General features: G+C 43.3%; 2 pseudogenes; one reads left to right on the forward strand and one right to left on the reverse strand.

The window, feature by feature from the left end:
* Positions 1-2,995: 2,995 nt before the first annotated feature.
* Positions 2,996-3,956, reverse strand: LOC137887737 (high choriolytic enzyme 1-like; annotated as a pseudogene).
* A 65-nt stretch (positions 3,957-4,021) lies between these two features.
* LOC137887738 (high choriolytic enzyme 1-like) lies at positions 4,022-4,513 on the forward strand (annotated as a pseudogene).
* The last annotated feature ends 5,326 nt before the right edge of the window (positions 4,514-9,839 follow it).

Consider the following 9,839-nt stretch of genomic DNA (forward strand, 5'->3'; position numbering starts at 1 on the left):
CAGTGACAGTACGACCCTCAGGTGATGCGACAATAGCAACACTTGTTGTTTCCTCCCATGGGCTTTAGCAGGTCCTTTTTAAGTCTGTGTTAAAAAGTATAGATTTTCCTTTATGGATCTCCGAAAGTCTAAACCCTCTGAATTTGTAAAGTTATTTGTATTCTTTGATGATATTTTCATGAACGAACAGTTCTGGACATATGGGGCAGGACACTAGGCCCTTATATGGTGTTATTGGGGCATTAATGATGCAAATTTACAATTCTCATGAACACTCATTTATGCACAGGTGGATTTCCTCATGTTTACGCCGGCCATGTACAAAGTTATCTGAAGTTCATTTGCTGATTCTGACATGGCACACTTGTATGAAGAGAAAGTTGGGATAATCATATGAAAATGTTTTGTATGAGGCCCGTTGATTCTTCATTCTCTTGGGGAGAAAAGCAGGCAAATTGCAAAAAGTGTAATGGTTTAAACATGTCAAATATGTTGTAGTTTTTGACTTGATACAGCAACTGTCAATCTGTATGTTTTATAAGTCAATGGGGACTATCGATGCTAGATTTACACCTTCACGCTTCCTCTCATTCCCGTGCTGAGACCAACCTGTCAGCTGCTGCTGTGGAGACCAAGCATGAATTGCAGATAAGAGAAGTTTGGTGGAGTAAAGGGACAAGATATTGTTACGGAATAGAGTAACGTAATTATTTGGTGCTTTGCTGCCATCTAGTGGCATAACGTTCACATTGTGCAACACTCACAAAGGACTTGGATGCATTTATGTCAAAAAGCCTAATTGTTAAACACGATAGTGCTTTTCCACAGAGGGCATCCTAACTTGTTATAGTAGGAAAGGAACATGGCTTTGTTAATTCAAGAGTCCCAGACATCCATGACGGTGTGAAAGGAGCCAGCAGGAACAACACCAGCACCCGGAAACTGAAGCCGCTAATTTCATTTCAGCTAAATTGTATTATTGACACCTGTTATTTTCCTACTGTGACATGTCGACGTGTCCTCTGTGAAAAAGGCTTTGAGTTAGCCTTTTATATGCTAATGCAGTAGCAGTGGTGATAATGTGCTGCTCTTTCAAAAACAGCCACAGACGACACTAAACCTCATTAGCAGTGTATTAGATGGTCACCTGAGAAGTTTCCAGCACATGGAGAACTCTTAACGATTGTATTTTAAACTGTATGCATTTGGCTGTTTTTATTTTACAAAAGGACAGATGTTTATTATTATTATTATTATTATTATAATAGATGTGTATAGTGTGGCTGTTGTAAGGTACCGTTTGCTCACTCAATACTTTAAATTCAAGTTTTACATCATTTTATATTGAATTGTATTCAGTGGTTGAGTAACTAAAATAATTATAAGTAAGTTTACTCAAGGGCTTTGCTCAAGGGCAATTCTGAGGTACATGAACGTATTTCCATTTTTTGCTACTTTATACTACTAGTACATATTGTACTTTTGACTGCACTTCATTTACTTGACGGCTATACTTTTCAGATTAGGGTTTTACAAATGAAACTTATGATCAGTATCTAAAATATGATGAAATGTTATTCATTAAATGATGCAACGGTATATACAATAGTGGATAGTAATAATATTCCAATGCATTAGCAACAATAATCAAATCTTTTTCCTGCACAATGAGTCCATAATACTTGAAGTACATTTAGAGGATCGTAGTAATTTAAAAGTCGTGAGGGTTCTCTTCTGATTCTGTGTGTCAGTCCTGTGATTGACAGGTGAGCTGACCGGCTGGGTTCAGCGAATGGACGGATAGATGAATTGAATCCTTATTGCAATTAACTTCACTGACCTCCAGAGGGCACTACAGAACAGTCTATAAAATGTAAACGCAAATGTCAGCATCGGTATTTACATTTAAGGCACGTGTCTTACCAGATCTAGTGATACATTAATAACAATATGAGAGCCGCGCAAATGACATTCTTCACCTACATCATGTTCTCCTTTGTGAGGCAAGAGAAAAACCACAGGCGTCAGCGCTGCTTCCATTGCTGTTGTTAGTGCTTCAATATATCAGAGAAAATAGGACATTTTTGGAGTATAATACATTTTATTATTTTATTATGACCTTTAATATTTATTATGATTATTACCGTAGTAGTACTGTACGTGTTTCTGAAGTTTCTAAACAAACCGTACCCGGTGTGCATTTCGCTGTTGCACGTGGTTAATTGGTCTGACTTGTACTACACTTCATAGCAGAGGGAGTTGGCAGGCGGGCTGCCGAGGTGAGAGATACCGCGGGGAAGATGGAAACAGATGGGATGAACACGCGATGGCTGCCTCTCACTGGGGCAAAGGGTGAAGCAAATCTGTTACAACCCCGCAGTTCATCCAAGGTGCACGAGCCTGAGAAAACCCGAAGTCAGCAGTAACTCAACCACTATTGGAAACAATAGACCGCATTCTGTAAACACCATCTTGAAGGCTGATATTTATCTATTGTCGCTCGCGTTAAAACAGCAGATGAAGCCCCCCCCACCACCACCACCACCACCTCCACCCACCCACATACATCACACCCCCACTGAGCTATAGGATCTGAACACCTGTTTCATTGTGGAGCTAAAAAAGGAACAGCTCTTCAGATGTCTCTGTGAGAGACTGTTAGTGTTCCTGTTACTTTACAGTAGTTTACACCATCAGATGCTGTGCCTGCAGCCAGTTTTGTTTTCTCGGGGTCTGTGAGTCCCAGCCTAGATGTTCACGTTTGTACTAATGTGTGTGTGTGTGTGTGTACTAAGGCATAAATACATACCAATAAGAAGGTGAAAATGAGTCATTTTGAATATTGAAAGAACATATCAACACTAATTTGAATCAGAAGTATAGTAGCTTTTAAATTATTACAGCCAGATGGAAAAAAAAAAAGTGAATTTGTAAAATTTGGCATTGAGCTCATTTGTTTGTCTAAATGAAAAACACCGGATGAGATACGTTGTTTTTAGCAGCCGTAGAGAGTGTTGATCCTCATGATGTCCCAGTAGGACATGTCCTGCCTCTGGCCGGTCTGGACGATGGGGGTGATGGAGTCCTTCCTGTACTGGATGGAGAAGGCTGTTCTTCCATAGTGCATGATGGAGGAGTATTAGTAGGAAGTGTTCAGGTTGTTGGTGGCCTGCTTGTGGAAGTTGTTAGCCATCTGCGGGTTGATGTTCTCCCAGTTGGTCCTGGCGTGGTAGTTGTGGTCGCTCCTGGTCTGTTCGAGCTGAGAGCGTGGTTGATCTCATGCTGGGTGATCCCGTGGTAGAGGCAACCCTGCCTGTTCAGAGAGAGAGAGAGTACCTGTCTGCCTCCCGTTCTGCCCAGAGCGGAGAGACATCCGGCATAGTTCTTGATGCTGATGTAGTCGTACTCGTTCTGACGGGGGACAAAGCGGAGGCAGGTCCTGCTGTGGAAGGCCTTCATAGCGGAGTCCATCTTCTGCCTCTCCCAGCTGGTGAACTCACTGCTCACGGTGAAGGGGATCATCACCAAACCGTCGGGAGGCTTTCCTCCACAGGCGGTTCTGGGACCAGCAGGTCTCCTTCCATCAGGGTCTCATCGGTGCCGTTGTTGGAGGTCAGAATCCTGGTGGTGATGTCGACGGTGTCTGGGCCTTCTTCTCCTCCTTCCTACTGGAGAAGAAGTGCCTGAGAGAGGAGCAGCAGCAGGCTGGCAGAGGGAGTCGTCTTCAGCGTCGATCTGGAGGCCGTGGAGCTGCTGTGGAGAGACTTCTTGAAGCTTGATGTTTGACTCAGTTCAGTTCAGGGTCTTTATACTCTCCTCTCTCCTCTACAGGTGTGTCTGCAGGAGCATTAAGGGTTGGGGCCTCCACTGCTTGGGCTGAACAAACCTTTGAAGGGAGGACTTCACAGACAAACTTTTAAACATGGTTTGTTATCGTTGATCATTAGATTGGACATGTTTAACTAAACTTCTCATATTACCATCAGCCATTCACAATTCAAACCTTAATGTAGGCAAATGTATGTTTATCTTTGCTGCTATCCTGCTGCTGCTGCTCGGCCTCTCTCAGGCACTTCTTCTCGTGGAGGGAGGAGGCAAAGAAGGCCCAGACACCGTCCACATCACCACCAAAATTCTGACCTCGAACAATGGTACCGATGAGATCCTGCTGGAAGGAGACCTGCTGGCTCCCAGAACCAGAAACCGTGCCAGGATGTGCTGGTCCCAGAACTGCTTGTGGAGGAAACGAACAGACCAGGAGAGACTGCGACTACCACGTCAGGATCAACTGGGAGAACATCAACCTGCAGATGGCGTACAACTTCTTACCACCAACAACCTGAACACTCCCTACGACTACTCCTCCATCATGCACTAACGAATGACAGCCTTCTCCATCCAGTACAGGAAGGACTCCATCACCCCCATCCCCGACCCCAACGTCCAGACCGGCCAGAGGCAGGGCATGTCCTGCTGGGACATCATGAGGTTCAACACGCTCTACGGATGTTAATAACAATTGCAATGCTAAATTATTTTACATTTTTCTCTTTTCCTGTCTCTTTTTTTCTGTAATTTATCAAAAGCTGCTGTAAGTTATGGAATCATTGCTGAATATTTCGCTTTCTTTCACAATATCCTTTCAAATGTGGAGACAACAGAACATAAGACTGCGCACTCGCCTAAATTCTCTGCAATAAAGGAAATGCAAAATGACTGCTGACTAGTTATTAATCACCACCTCTGTTCCTGCAAGTAATTTACATACGCACACATTAGCACAAACATGCAGTCACCGAGCAACGGGATTGATTGCTCACCGACGTTGAATATTTGTGCAACATGTGATCACCAAGGTGATTACAGTAAATCCTGAGGTGAACATGCATCCAACAGTTGTCAATTACTGAAAGCCAAAACGTTCACCGTCACGGTGGCACTTGGTCAAAAGTCAAAGGATTTATGCTCTGGAGACCATCATTGTCTGTCCAGGTTTTTATAACAAACCATCTGGTGATTGTTGAGACCTTTCAGTCTGGACCAACCGACCACTAGATCTCTCAAACCATGCCGATCACAAAAACATGCTGAGGTTTAAATCCTGGCTCAAGTCCATTCTTTTGTTTATGCTTGGATCACTGATTGTGCCTTTCATTTGTATGCATCACTTCTCTATTTACAACTGAAACGATTAGTCACTTGTTGACTAGTGAACTTAATTAGCTAAGATTAGCGAACTCTTAGAAGAATCAGTTATTCAATCAATTATTTTAATGTAATTTTTCAAACAGTTTTCAGCTTTTTTGGATTTTACAAAACAACCAATTAAAATCACCACCTTGGGCTTTAGGAAGTTGAGATTGTTTTCAGTATTCTCTGAGCTTTAATTGAGAAAGTAATTGGCAGATTAAGAGATAAAAATAATTGTGACTTAAAATTTAGTTTTTTTTATGTTACGTTAACATCGGGCCCCGTTTCTGTGTTGATCTGAGGTTTGAACCAAAATACTAGGCTAGCGTGTGATATTGTAATAACTTGTGTGCAACAAAGCTTTTGGCCACAGATCTCTGGAGAGTTGTTTTACAGCCCACTGCTTTCATAGACAATCATGTATCTGTTTAAAACAGCTCAGAAGCTTCAGCATACAGACTCTGTCATAACTCATGCAAGTCATTTTAATGATGCTTTTCATTATTGAAATGTCCTGTGAGGTCAAGAGCAACATGACCTCAAGTCACTTCATCACCAACATGACCGGCAGCCAACAGTCAGAAGGTCACAGTCAGACAGACCATGTTCTTCAGCTCTAAGATGTCTTTTTCTAGTTCTGCTCAAAGAAGACCACCTGAAAGGTGATGGCAGCTTCAACATGGCTTTCACACGACAGTTAAAGAAGTTCCCTGTTTTCAACAGTCACATAAAATACATTATATATGTGAATATATATATATATATATATGATAACCTACAAAAGTTTAGCATTAAATATAAACATCATGTGCCTTTGTGTTCTGGTAATTTATTTGTTTGTTACAGGATAAACGCATGAATGCATTCCTCTCTCTGTGGACCTTGTGATTAAGAGGCATCCTAAAATAATGTCTTCAGTTGGCTTGCACTGCATCAGCAGGCACCGTGGCTGATCTTAAATCACCCCGGGTACTCTGAGTGACTCCATGAGAAATGGACGCTCCCCCTGCTGAGTCCACAGTTTGCCTGATAGATTGTGCTGCTGCAGATGCTATTGAATTGGTCCTGATAGAGCATCTGAATGGTCTGAGGAATATCGTAAGCCAAAAAGCTGTGGGGTGAGTGGTAAGTGACCTTGGCACTGAGCGCTCTCTTATGATAGAGGATTTTTACTCTGTGTATTTTCTTTTGCTGTTGTCTTTTTTTTTTCTTACTGCTGTCTCTGTGGCGCTCTGTCCTGCCACTCTGCTGTCATTTTCATTTCTTCTGCATGACAAACTTCAGGGTGGATGAAGTCCATCATTCTGATCCCTGTTACAAACCAGACCAACCTTCGGATATGTTTATTCCCCCCCAAAAAATACAGATTGGTGCGCAAAGTGAATATTTATGTTATTCCAGGTAAAACGAGATTAATAAATTAAATTGGTCAAATAAAACTGAAGACGATAGAACAGCTGATAATGGGGGTATACCTGAAGTATATTGTTCAAATATGCCCTTTAACAAACCACCTTCTCATCATTTAATCCCTCTAAGGAAGTGTCAAAATATAGAGGCATATGGTGTAGATTATTATGGTCCCTGAGCATTTGTCCACAATGATAACACTGTGTTTCACCTTGAGTGTTCTCATGTAGAACAGCTGCAGCATGACAATACATTGGCCTGCTGATGTGTGTAATGGAGCTCTTGTGTTGAATTTGTAACCGTCCTGCAGCCAGCTGAGTACACTCCAGCCATGCATGAAGATCGGAAGATAGATTCCCTAAACTAAAACTACCGTAACATGACATGCACTGGGGGGCAGTGTGCAAAATACGATGGGTCTCGGGGGGGGGGGGGGGGGGAGGGGGGATCTGAGACCCTTTGATTGACACTTGAGACCCCTTGGAAGCCTCGTCGGCAAAATTTCACTTGTATTTGTCACTAAAAAACAACCATGTCCAGCAGTATTCATTGTTCAAATTACATATTTAGCATAAATTGCTGGCTGGATTGCATAAAGCATCCAGCCAGCAACAGGTAGCGGCAACGAGAAGAAGTGTGTGTGTCTTGTTCAAGTGTGTGTGCGCGCGTGTGTGTGTTGGGTTAAAGAGAGAGAGAGAGAGGTGAGTGTGCTCTGTGGATTCTGTCAAAGGGCCAGTTGGAGCACTACGTAGGGGGAGAACCTCTACTTACTGACTATGGGGTAACTGCTCATGCTCTTGTTGCAAGTGTCCTTATTCAACAAGCATCTGTGCCCTAATATACAGCTTCCATGCGTCACGTTTGCCCTAATGAGACCCTATCATGAAGAGTCAAGCATCAAGTGACTCTGTGGTCCAACACAGGGTCACTTGATGGTGCTCAGTGCCACCCTGTAGTAACCTTGAAGGAAAAGACCCCTAAAACAAAACCCCAACCCTTGACCAGAAGTGATGTCCTCTTTTCTACCTGCTTTTACCTGTCGCACCTGGATGGAACCGGTGGCTCTGTGAGAATCACTTTCTTTGACTTCTCCAGTGCATTTAACACCATCCAACCAGTGCTGCTGAGTGAGAAGCTGCGGGAGGTGGGGGTTAACGCGTCCACCGTCTCCTGGATCACTGACTACCTCACAGGCAGACCACAGTTTGTCCGACTGGGCCGTGAGCTGTCTGACACGGTGGTCAGTGGTACTGGAGCTCCACAGGGAACTGTTCTGTCTCCCTTCCTCTTCACCTTATACACCACTGACTTCCAGTACAACTCGGGGTCATGCCATCTGCAGAAGTTCTCTGATGACTCTGCAGTGGTCGGGTGTATAAGGGACGGACGGGAGGAGGAGTACAGGGCAGTAGTGGAGGACTTTGTGGAGTGGGCCGGTAGAAATCACCTGATTCTGAGCAAGACCAGAGAGATGGTGGTCGACTTCAGGAGGAAGACGACGGTGCCACAACCGCTGAGAGTTCTGGGAGAGGACGTGGACATGGTGGAGGAGGACAAGTACCTGGGTGTCTCCATCGACAACAGACTGAACTGGAAGGCCAACATCAACGCTGTGTACAAGAAGGGGATGAGTCGACTCTTTTTCTTGAGGCAACTTGGATCCTTCAACGTGTGCAGCAAGATGTTGGAGATGTTCTACCAGTCTGTTGAACATCTCCTTCATCTAACAGTCAGTGCACCGTGCTTCTTCGTAGTCTGCTGGAGGAGCAGCATTGGAGCCGGAGACACCAACAGACTTAATAAACTGGTTATGAAGACCGGCTCCATCATTGGCTGCAAACAAGACTATCTGGAACAGGTGGTGGAGAGGAGGACACTGAAGAAACTATCATCCATATTGGATAACCTGGATCACCCTCTCCACCACCTACTGCAGGGACAGAGGAGCACCTTCTCCAACAGACTGATCCAGCTCCGCTGTCACAAGGACAGGTACAGGAGAACATTCCTGCCCTCTGCTATAACACTCTATAATAAATCACCTCTGGCCAGATCAATCACACAACTATTACACCGTTACACTGCTTGTTTGTTTTGGTTACATCTTTGCACTATTGTTTAGTTAGTTAATTTGAATATTATTGTATTTGCATTTTTTATATTTAATATTTTTTACTCTGTCATTTGTATCGTTTTATCTGCACCATAAATGCTGCTGTAGCAAAAAAAAATTCCCCTTGTGGGATTAATAAAGTAACTATCCATCTATCTATCCGGCTTTTTGCCGCTGCCCTTTAACCCATAATTAAAATAAAGTTACTTTATTCCATGTATTATACATGATATATATATATATATACTTTTCTATTAGTCTAGGGGATAAGTAGGGACAAACACATGACGACCAAAGAATGTGAAATGTGAAATATGTCAAAAGTGGAAGTAACAATTCAAAAAGAATACAGCATTTGGTGTAACCACTGCATTATAAAGCAATAATACATCCATAACAGGCGCTTCAAGTGTTAATAAGGAGGAATACAAAAGTAACACAATGTTCAGTAACAAAGCAGCACCATCCACCTGCTTGACTTTTCTCTCTCTGATCTATTTGGTCATTCATGTCACTCCACTGTCAGCCATTCAGGTCTGCCTCTGACTTCTTACTTCTATAGATATCGTGATCTGAGTGACTGAGCATCTTCATCATTATCTCTCAGCTTATGGTGAATGTCATTGTAGTGCAAATACATATAAATAGCAGAAACAGCAGGGTTGTGCAGCAGGAGGCCGGACTATACTGTGAGTTTCAAAATATTAAATATTGTGAAATCTAGATACGAAATACTGGTCTGGTCTGGTGAAGCTGCGTATTAATTCATCTGCAAATGCAGCCTGATCTAAGATCAGATAAGGGAAGATCTGCTGTGTCATTTTTCACCCAGTCGATTCGTCACTGTGTGCTTTTGCAAAAACCTTCAGTCCGTGTTCTGATGAAATGTTGCCATTTGTTTTGGTAGCAATGATGAAGCTGAAAGTGTGCGCAGGTAAAACGAAGAGAGGGGGAGGAACGGAGACGGGAGAGATTACACCTCCCTCGTGCTGCTTTGCTCCGTGGATGGGAGGAGGAAGAGGAGGAGCATCGTAACACCGCTTTTTGAAGGACGCAAGAGCTGCGGTTCGGAACCGGGCTGAGAAACCATATCCAGTCGGTACCGGTCCTGGGTGGAGATGTAACA

This window comes from Cebidichthys violaceus, unplaced genomic scaffold, assembly GCF_023349555.1.
Source record: "Cebidichthys violaceus isolate CVI_PGR_0920_01 unplaced genomic scaffold, fCebVio1.0.p SCAF_5, whole genome shotgun sequence".
Lineage (NCBI taxonomy): Eukaryota > Metazoa > Chordata > Actinopteri > Perciformes > Stichaeidae > Cebidichthys > Cebidichthys violaceus.